An 8839-nucleotide genomic window follows, 5' to 3' on the forward strand; every position below is an offset into this window, starting at 1 on the left:
CGGGCCGGGTCCCGGGAAGACCACCATGGGGCAGACCCCCGAGGGTCCCGCCAGGGGCTCCCCGGACCTCGGGGTGCCCAGCCCGGGTGCAGCACCGGCGGTCCAACCCGCCCAAGTCCCGGGCCGGGTCCCGGGAAGACCACCATGGGGCAGACCCCCGAGGGTCCCGCCAGGGGCTCCCCGGACCTCGGGGTGCCCAGCCCGGGTGCAGCACCGGCGGTCCAACCCGCCCAAGTCCCGGGCCGGGTCCCGGGAACACCACCATGGGGCAGACCCCCGAGGGTCCCGCCAGGGGCTCCCCGGACCTCGTACAGCCCAGCCCGGGTGCCGCACCCGCGGTCCTACCCGCCCCGGTAGTTGCTCGCGGCCGGCCGGCGTTTTCGCTCTAAGTCCCCCATTCTGGCAGGCCGAGTTGCTTGAAAAGCCCTGGAAGTCTATGAGGTCGGATTTGCCTGCCGCATCCGACCCTCGCTCCATCGAAGTCGGCATGCCTTGCCGGGTTTTCCCGGTGGTGACGTGGAACCCCGTCCCGGTTCGCCAGGGACGTCAGGCACCCTCCGCCGGATATATAGGGAAGCTGCTGCGAGTTCCAGAGAGCCAGCTCCCAACGACCTCGGGAAGCCCAGCCCGGGTGCCGGCCAGGTCCCGGCCCCGGCCCCGGGAACCCCACCGTCCGGTAGACCTCCGAGGGTCCCGCCCGGGGCTCCACGGACCTCGGGACGCCCGGCCCGGGTTCCGCACCGGCGGTCCAACCCGGCCAAGTCCCGGGCCGGGTCCCGTGAAGCCCACCTTGGGGCAGACCCCCGAGGGTCCCGCCAGGGGCTCCCCGGACCTCGGGGTGCCCAGCCCGGGTGCCGCACCGGCGGTCCTACCCGCCCAAGTCCCGGGCCGGGTCCCGGGAAGCCCACCTTGGGGCAGACCTCCGAGGGTCCCGCCAGGGGCTCCCCGGACCTCGGGAGGCACAGCCCGGGTGCCGCACAGGCGGTCCTACCCGCCCAAGTCCCGGGCCGGGTCCCGGGAACACCACCATGGGGCAGACCCCCGAGGGTCCCGCCAGGGGCTCCCCGGACCTCGGGGTGCCCAGCCCGGGTGCAGCACCGGCGGTCCAACCCGCCCAAGTCCCGGGCCGGGTCCCGGGAAGACCACCATGGGGCAGACCCCCGAGGGTCCCGCCAGGGGCTCCCCGGACCTCGGGGTGCCCAGCCCGGGTGCAGCACCGGCGGTCCAACCCGCCCAAGTCCCGGGCCGGGTCCCGGGAACACCACCTTGGGGCAGACCCCCGAGGGTCCCGCCAGGTTCTCCCCGGACCTCGGGGTGCCCAGCCCGGGTGCCGCACCAGCGGTCCTACCCGGCCCCGGTCCCGGCCGCGGCTCCCGGCCCGGCCCCGGCTCCCGTGAACCTGCCGCCGGGTAGACCTCCGAGGGTCCCGCCAGGAGCTCCCCGGACCTCGGGAGGCCCGGCCCGGGTGCCGCACCGGCGGTCCTACCCGGCCCCGGTCCCGGCCGCGGCTCCCGGCCCGGCCCCGGCTCCCGTGAACCTGCCGCCGGGTAGACGGCCGAGGGTTCCCCCGGGGCACCCCGGACCTCGGGCCGCCCAGCCCGTGTGCCGCACTGTCGGTCCTACCCGTTCCCGGCCGCCCAAGTTGCTCGCGGCCGGCCGGCGTTTTCGCTCTAAGTCCCCATTTCTGGCAGGCCAAGTTGCTTGAAAAGCCCTGGAAGTCTATGAGAACGGATTTGCCGGCCGCATCCGACCCTCGCTCCATCGAAGTCGGCCTGCCTGGCCGGGTTTTCCCGGTGGTGTCGCGGAACTCCTTCCCGGTTCGCCAGGGTCCTCAGGCACCCTCCGCCGGATATATAGGTGAGCGGTCGGCGTCGACCGCCACGACCAGGACAACGACCGATCTGGTGCCCCGCGCCGGGCCGGGGAAGGCAACCCTCGCTCAGGCGGTCCCCGGCGGGCCCCCTGGTGCAGGCGAGCGGCCCGCCTCCCCGTGCACCTCCCGGTGCGGACCCCCGGGCCCACCGCGGCCCGGCCCACGGCCCCGAGGTCTCTCCCCCGGGCCGGGGGAGAGCCGCCCCGGGCGCCGGATCCCCCTCGCAGGCGACTGAGTTTGCTCGGCCCCGGACTCCCAGCGGCCGCCGCCGGGCCCCCGCGTGACGACGGGAGCTACCTGGTTGATCCTGCCAGTAGCATATGCTTGTCTCAAAGATTAAGCCATGCACGTGTAAGTACACACGGCCGGTACAGTGAAACTGCGAATGGCTCATTAAATCAGTTATGGTTCCTTTGATCGCTCCATCTGTTACTTGGATAACTGTGGTAATTCTAGAGCTAATACATGCCGACGAGCGCTGACCCCCAGGGATGCGTGCATTTATCAGACCAAAACCAATCCGGCGGGCTCGCCCCCGCCGGCCGCTTTGGTGACTCTAGATAACCTCGGGCCGATCGCACGTCCCCGTGACGGCGACGATACATTCGGATGTCTGCCCTATCAACTTTCGATGGTACTTTCTGTGCCTACCATGGTGACCACGGGTAACGGGGAATCAGGGTTCGATTCCGGAGAGGGAGCCTGAGAAACGGCTACCACATCCAAGGAAGGCAGCAGGCGCGCAAATTACCCACTCCCGACTCGGGGAGGTAGTGACGAAAAATAACAATACAGGACTCTTTCGAGGCCCTGTAATTGGAATGAGTACACTTTAAATCCTTTAACGAGGATCTATTGGAGGGCAAGTCTGGTGCCAGCAGCCGCGGTAATTCCAGCTCCAATCAGGGCTGGGCGTCGGCTGCTCACTGTGGAGTTGGGAGGCGAGGGGAGAGGAGGTGTTTTTGTGTTGCTGGTGGAACTTGGTTTCTTTTTTATTACTTTCGGTGCTGGACGTTTGCTACCCCGGGGAAGGTAACTGCCTCCCCGGGGTCCCATCATGGCCTCCACCCTCATTGAGGAGTGGAGGGGCCGCATTGCCATAATCTCGGAGAAACTGGTCTACACGGAGGACGGCATCCTACTCCCATCCCGGGAGACTGCAGGAACCGTATGCAGGGCTGTGCGTCGGAACATGGAGGCGCTCGAGGCATACACCACGGCCTTGAGCGCCAAAATAGCCATGCTCAAGAAGGGAGTCGGTCTGCCCCACCATCTGAGGGTCGACCAGACTTCCCTCCTGTTGCTGGGGGCCCTCCATCTACGGGCCCTCGCCCTCAGGGACGCCGGGGCCAGGGCCTTGGAGACCGCCGAGGCGAGTGTGAATACGAACCCTGAAGATGAGGAGGCGGTGGAACAGGGCCCTTCCTATGCCCAAAAGGCTAAGGTGGGGCTCCCAGTACCTGCGGAGTCAGACGGGGAACCCCTCAGGCAGGCCCTGGCTAACCTCCAACAAGAGTTGCGTTCCCTGGGGGAGGAGAAGGAGGAGGTTGCCGGACAGCTGAAAGAGCTCCGGCAGCAGAGCAACAGGGTGGGGAGTCGTCATCGCGGCCCCATACGGGAGCGGATCGTCTCCCTGAAGGAGAAAGAAGCGGAGTTGGCGAGACGCACAGCCCAGAACCGTGACCGCGTGCGGTTCCTGCAGGAGAAGCTGCGGGAGCAGGAGGTGGAGGAGTCGGGGGTACCACCGACCCCGGAGGACCCGGAACCGGTGGCGCCTACATCACCACCGCCACCGCCACCACCACAGTACGACGGGACCCAGGAGAGGTCCGCTATACGAAGGCCGCTGATTTTTTCAATGGAGGAATTGGACGAGGAGGAGGACATTAAGATCCAAGCTGCGCCACGGAGGCGGAAAAAGAAGACCACCAGGAGCAGGCCCGCTATCCAATCGTCCGGGGAGGAGAGCGTCGGGGATACCCCCCCCCATCATGTCCGAGGAGGAGTTCCCATCCCTCCCGGCCCGGGTCCCCGACGCTGCTGCCGAGGATCCGAGAGCGGGCCCTTCCCGTCGGAGGGCCAGGGACACTATCCCCGCCGGTCTGCGTTTGGCCGGTGAGCCCCGGGGACCTTGTGTGAGTACCTTCCCCGATGTACCTGTCGGTATGTCCCCTGTTGTTGTCATGTCCCCTGTTGTCCCCCCACCCCCAGTGTGTGTTCCCTCTGTAGTACGTTCACGTTCCCCTGTCTGTGTCCGTCCGTCTTCCGTGGCCCCCGTTGGGTCGCGGGTTTTGTCACCCCCGCGGCCGGCTGCGGCACCGGCGACCGCTTCGGCGGCCGCCGGGGCGGCTGCTGCTGCCGCGGGATCCGTGCCGGCGCTCCCGGCGGCGTGCCCGCCTCCTTGTCCCTCCAGAGGGATCGGCGGTTCTGTGGCCGCTCCCCCCGTTGTAATTGGTCCCATCCACCCTGTGGTGGTGGACCTAGTTGTCCCGGCTGCTCCTGCGGCTTCGGTGTCCCCGGAGGTGCCGTCCTCCGTGTACGGGGCCGCCGCTAACCGGGCTGCCCTCCCCCTGTCCAGACTACTCCGGGCGGAGGAATCGCCCGGAGTGCAGCTAAAAGAAGCTGCCGTTGCGAGTGGGGCTGCCGCTACCTGGGCGGCCCGCCCTCTGTCCCCACTACTCCGGGCGGAGGACTCGCCTGGAGGGCAGCCAGAGGCGGCTGTTGTTGTGAGCGGGGCCGCCGCTACCCGGGTGGCCCGCTCCCTGTCCAAACTACCCCGGACAGATGATAATCTGTCCGGAGTTTTGCCGGGCGCCGCGGTTTCGATGGAGGCAGTGCCGGGTGCGGCTGCGGTCCCCGCCGGGGTCACTCCGGCAGCGGTGCCGGTGACCCCCGGGGCTCCCGCAGCCGTGATGCCGGTTGCTGGCTCCGCCCCCGCCGCGGCACAGGCCACGCCCCCCGGTAATTTTAAAGTCACGGTGCACAACACGCACACTGTATGCCAGGGGACCGCGGGACCACCCGCGATGGCCCCTACGGTCAGGGTGGGGAAGGACCCTGGGGGGCAGAACCCCGGGAGGTCGGCGGTGGCCCGGGCTGCGGGGGTGGTTGCCCCTGCTTCGAAAGAGGTGGGGGTGGCGGCCGCTGCGGTCAGGGCTCCTGCTCCGGCCGAAGGGGGGATTCCCACCGGGGTGACACCTTCCCCCGCCGTGACACAGGGGGTCGCTGCGGTGGCCGCGGTACCCGCCGGTGGGTCCACGGGCGGGCATGGTAGCGGGGCCACGGGGGGGTCCACAGTGCCCATAGTGCCCACTCCAACGGTGGCCCCAGGTGCGACACCCGCAACCGCTAACGCCTGGGCGGCGGGTCCCCCGAAGGTTCAGGTGCCACCACCAGGCAGGCGGGCTACGGGACTCCCAGCGGGGCAACCCATGCGGAGAAGGAACGTGGTCCGCCTGCTGCACGTAGCGGAGGGATCCGTGCCCGATAGGAAGCGGGTGGTAGGGGCCCTGAAGGACCTGGGCTTTGCGGTCGCGGACTTTTTCGCCATCATCCACGTTAGCGGCACCCCTGAGTATGACATCAGTTTCATGTCCCCGAGGGGTCTGGAGAGGTTCTGGACCCTTTGGGAGGGGGTGCCAAAGTCCGGCGACAGCCTATGGGCTCGGTTCAATGTTCAGGCCATATCGCGCCAGGAGGTCCGCAAGGTGAACTTCCTGGTGCGGAATGAGTCCATACCCGTCGCGGACATACTGGTGTGGGCCCGCAGATACGGGGAGGTCTTGACCACCCCGGTCAAGACTCTCTGTGAGGACGGGATCTGGAACGGCGGCTGGACGGTCAACATCCGTCTGAAGGAGGTACGGGGTCTCCTACAGCACATGCCCAACTCCTTCTTCATCGGGACTGACCGGGTATCGTGCTTCTATCCCGGTCAGCCCCGGGTGTGCCACAAGTGTGGCTCGCCCCGGCATTTCAGCATAGGGTGTGATGTCACCAAGTGCACCCTATGCGGTGTTGTAGGACACTCCAAGCAGGAGTGCACTACCATCCGTTGCAACCTGTGCGGGGTGTTGGGTCATTCCTACAGAGCGTGTCCTGAAGCTCAGCACAACTTGGACAGTATCTGGGAAGGAGAGGGCGAATTCGCAGAGGAAGACCCGCGGCCAGTTGTGGGGGGCGCTCGGGACAAGGCTCTACCCGACGCCCCAGGTACCTCCTCCGGCACCGACCCCGTAAGTAACATCATTGACCCGTTGCCTGTCCGTCCAAAACAACGAATGTCTCACCCCATTTCTGTCTGTACTCCTTCCACAGGCATCACCACACGATCGGCGTCAGGACCCCGAGCCGCAACCACGCGGGATGAGTCGGGGTGGACGACTGTCGGTCCGAGGAAGGAGACCCCAACTCAGGAGGCAGCTCGGAGAGGTCCGGTAAGATCCTCCGCCTCTGCTAAGACCCCTTCCCGGGGGGATCCACCCTCCACACTAGAGGGGGAGAAAGTCCCTTCGGGACGGGGGAGCTCCGGGGCCCCGAAACCCAAATCCATCGTTGTCGCTGCCGCAAAATCATCAGCGGCGGCGGCCGTCGCTGAAACCGCTATCGGCAAGACGTGCGGGGACATACCAGTCCAGAACAGGTTTAGTGCCCTGATGGACTGGGGTACCCGCATGGAGGTCGAGGAGGCGGCAGAGGCGGCGGCGGTAGTGGCGACAGTGGCGGGGGAGGGTGGAAGGGCCGCGGAAGCTCGAGGACACCTGGCAGAGGTGGAGGATAGCGAGTTGGTAGAGGTGCCGATTCCGGAGGAGGACGCCTTGCCCGCGGGGCTCTCCGCGAAAAGGTACCCCTCAGACTCGGACGGTGAGAACGTACGGAAAAAGGGAAAGTCTCCTCATTCTCATCACCCTTGATGGCGACTCTCCCCATACTATCCTTAGCCACTCATAACGTGGCTAGTATTAAGACGTGCAGGGCCCGATTTATAGCCTATGATAACTGGCACAGGGAGAACTACCATATAATCTTTGTCCAGGAAACCCGCCTGGACTCCCTGGGGGCCCTGCATGCAGCTAAACGCGACTGGAGATGGGGGCACTCCTTTTTTTCACTAGCCACGGAGGGCTACGGGGGAGTTGCCATCCTGTTCCAGGGTGTGGACATAACGTTCAATAGGGTGATTGAGATAACGAAGGGTAGGTGCGTAGTTCTTGATGTGTCGGTAGGCAGGCAGCCTCTCCGTCTGATTAATATCTATGCCCCCCAGACCAAGTGGGAGAGGAAGCGTCTGTTTAACGAGATAGAGCCTTTCCTCTACACGTCCCGGCATATTGTCTTTGCTGGTGATTTTAATACCGTTACTAGGACCAAAGACAGGAAAGGTGGCAAAGACAAACCGGGATACGACGCTTTGGCCCTTACTAGAATAGTCAGGCAGGCAGGCTTGGTAGATGTGCATATTAAGCACAACCCAGACCTCACAGGTTACACATATCAGCGAGGTAACTGCCAGAGTAGGATAGATAGGATTTATGTTAAGGAGTCTCTTCCGGTGACGGCACTTGTGCTTAAACCGGTGGAGTTCTCCGATCACTTTATTCTTACCTGTCTGTTAAATGTCTCGCAGGCTCCGCTAAGAGGTAAAGGGATTTGGCGACTTAATTCTGACATCTTGACAGAAGGCTGGGTTCAGCAGGCTTTCGAGAACTTCTTTCATGACCAGGTCACCGTTGCGGAATTCTGCACGACGAAGTCTGAGTGGTGGGAGATGGTGAAGGTAAGAACCCGTGCCTTATTTCGCTCTCTTTCTCAGAACATCCAGTCCTCAAAGTACAGGACTTATCTCGGGCTCCTGTGCAAGTTAGACTGTCTGGTGTCGCAACGAGGTGATCCCGGGGACATCTCTAGGGTCAAATCCATGATGAGGACGTTCCAGTATGACAGGTATGCCTCCTTGCTCAAGGAAAGGGATCATGGGGCTTACCACTCACCCGATCCTTTTCTTAGTTGCAAAAGGAAGGAGTCTGCTAAGATCATTACCTGTCTGCGGAACACCCTCGGTGTCCTGGAGGAAACTCCTCGGGGGATGCAGAGGGTTGTCCGCGATTACTATGTGGAGCTCCTCGGACAGAGGAGACCCTGCCGACATCAGGCGGACGACTTTTTGATGGGTCTTTCCCTTCCTGAGATTGATCATGGAAAGCTGGATGAGTTGGTTAGCCCAATCACTGTCAAGGAGGTCACGGAGACAATATTAGAGCAGACGAGGAAAAAATCTCCGGGCCCTGACGGTCTTACGGCCGAATTCTATCATGCCTTCTGCGGTCTCCTGGCCCCTAGTCTCACCGAAGTTTTTAATGAAAGCCTGGAGAGGGGGATACTCCCTCCTTCGATGAGATCCTCGGCAGTGATTATGCTAACTAAGCCCAGAGTTGTCGACACGGCTGATGTGGGGAACTGGCGACCCATATCACTCTTGAATGTCGACAGGAAGGTTTTGGCGAAGATCATTTTTAAACGTTTGCAGGGGGTCGCAAGTGAGGTCTTGTCTGATTCTCAATACTGCACCGTGAAGGGCAGAACTGTCTTTGACGCCGTCTGCGAGGTCAGGGAAGCCATCGAGCGGTGTAGGGTAGAGGATGGGGATAAGTATCTCTTGGCACTTGATCAGTCGAAGGCGTTTGATCGGGTGGATCATTACTATCTGTGGGCAGTCTTGCGCAGGTATGGCTTGCCGGGAAAACTTATCAATTGGCTGATTTCTTTATATAGAGGGGCCGAAAGCTTCACTCTTGTTAATGGATGGAGAGGCAAACCGTTTAAAATCCGATCTGGGGTGAGGCAGGGCTGTCCCCTCAGCCCCCTCTTGTACGTCTTTGCTATAGATCCCTTCATCCGAAGGGTTGATGCAAGTCGTTTAAGAGGAGTGGCCCGAACCCCAGGAAGGCCCTCACGGATACTGGCTTA

General features: G+C 63.5%; 1 pseudogene; it reads left to right on the top strand.

The window, feature by feature from the left end:
* Positions 1-2170: 2170 nt before the first annotated feature.
* Positions 2171-2783, top strand: LOC149300305 (18S ribosomal RNA; annotated as a pseudogene; the record flags this gene model as incomplete).
* Between the last annotated feature and the right edge of the window lie 6056 nt (positions 2784-8839).

Source organism: Sceloporus occidentalis, unplaced genomic scaffold (assembly GCF_023333645.1).
Source record: "Sceloporus occidentalis isolate IW3139 unplaced genomic scaffold, rSceOcc1.0.p SCAF_25, whole genome shotgun sequence".
Taxonomy (NCBI): domain Eukaryota; kingdom Metazoa; phylum Chordata; class Lepidosauria; order Squamata; family Phrynosomatidae; genus Sceloporus; species Sceloporus occidentalis.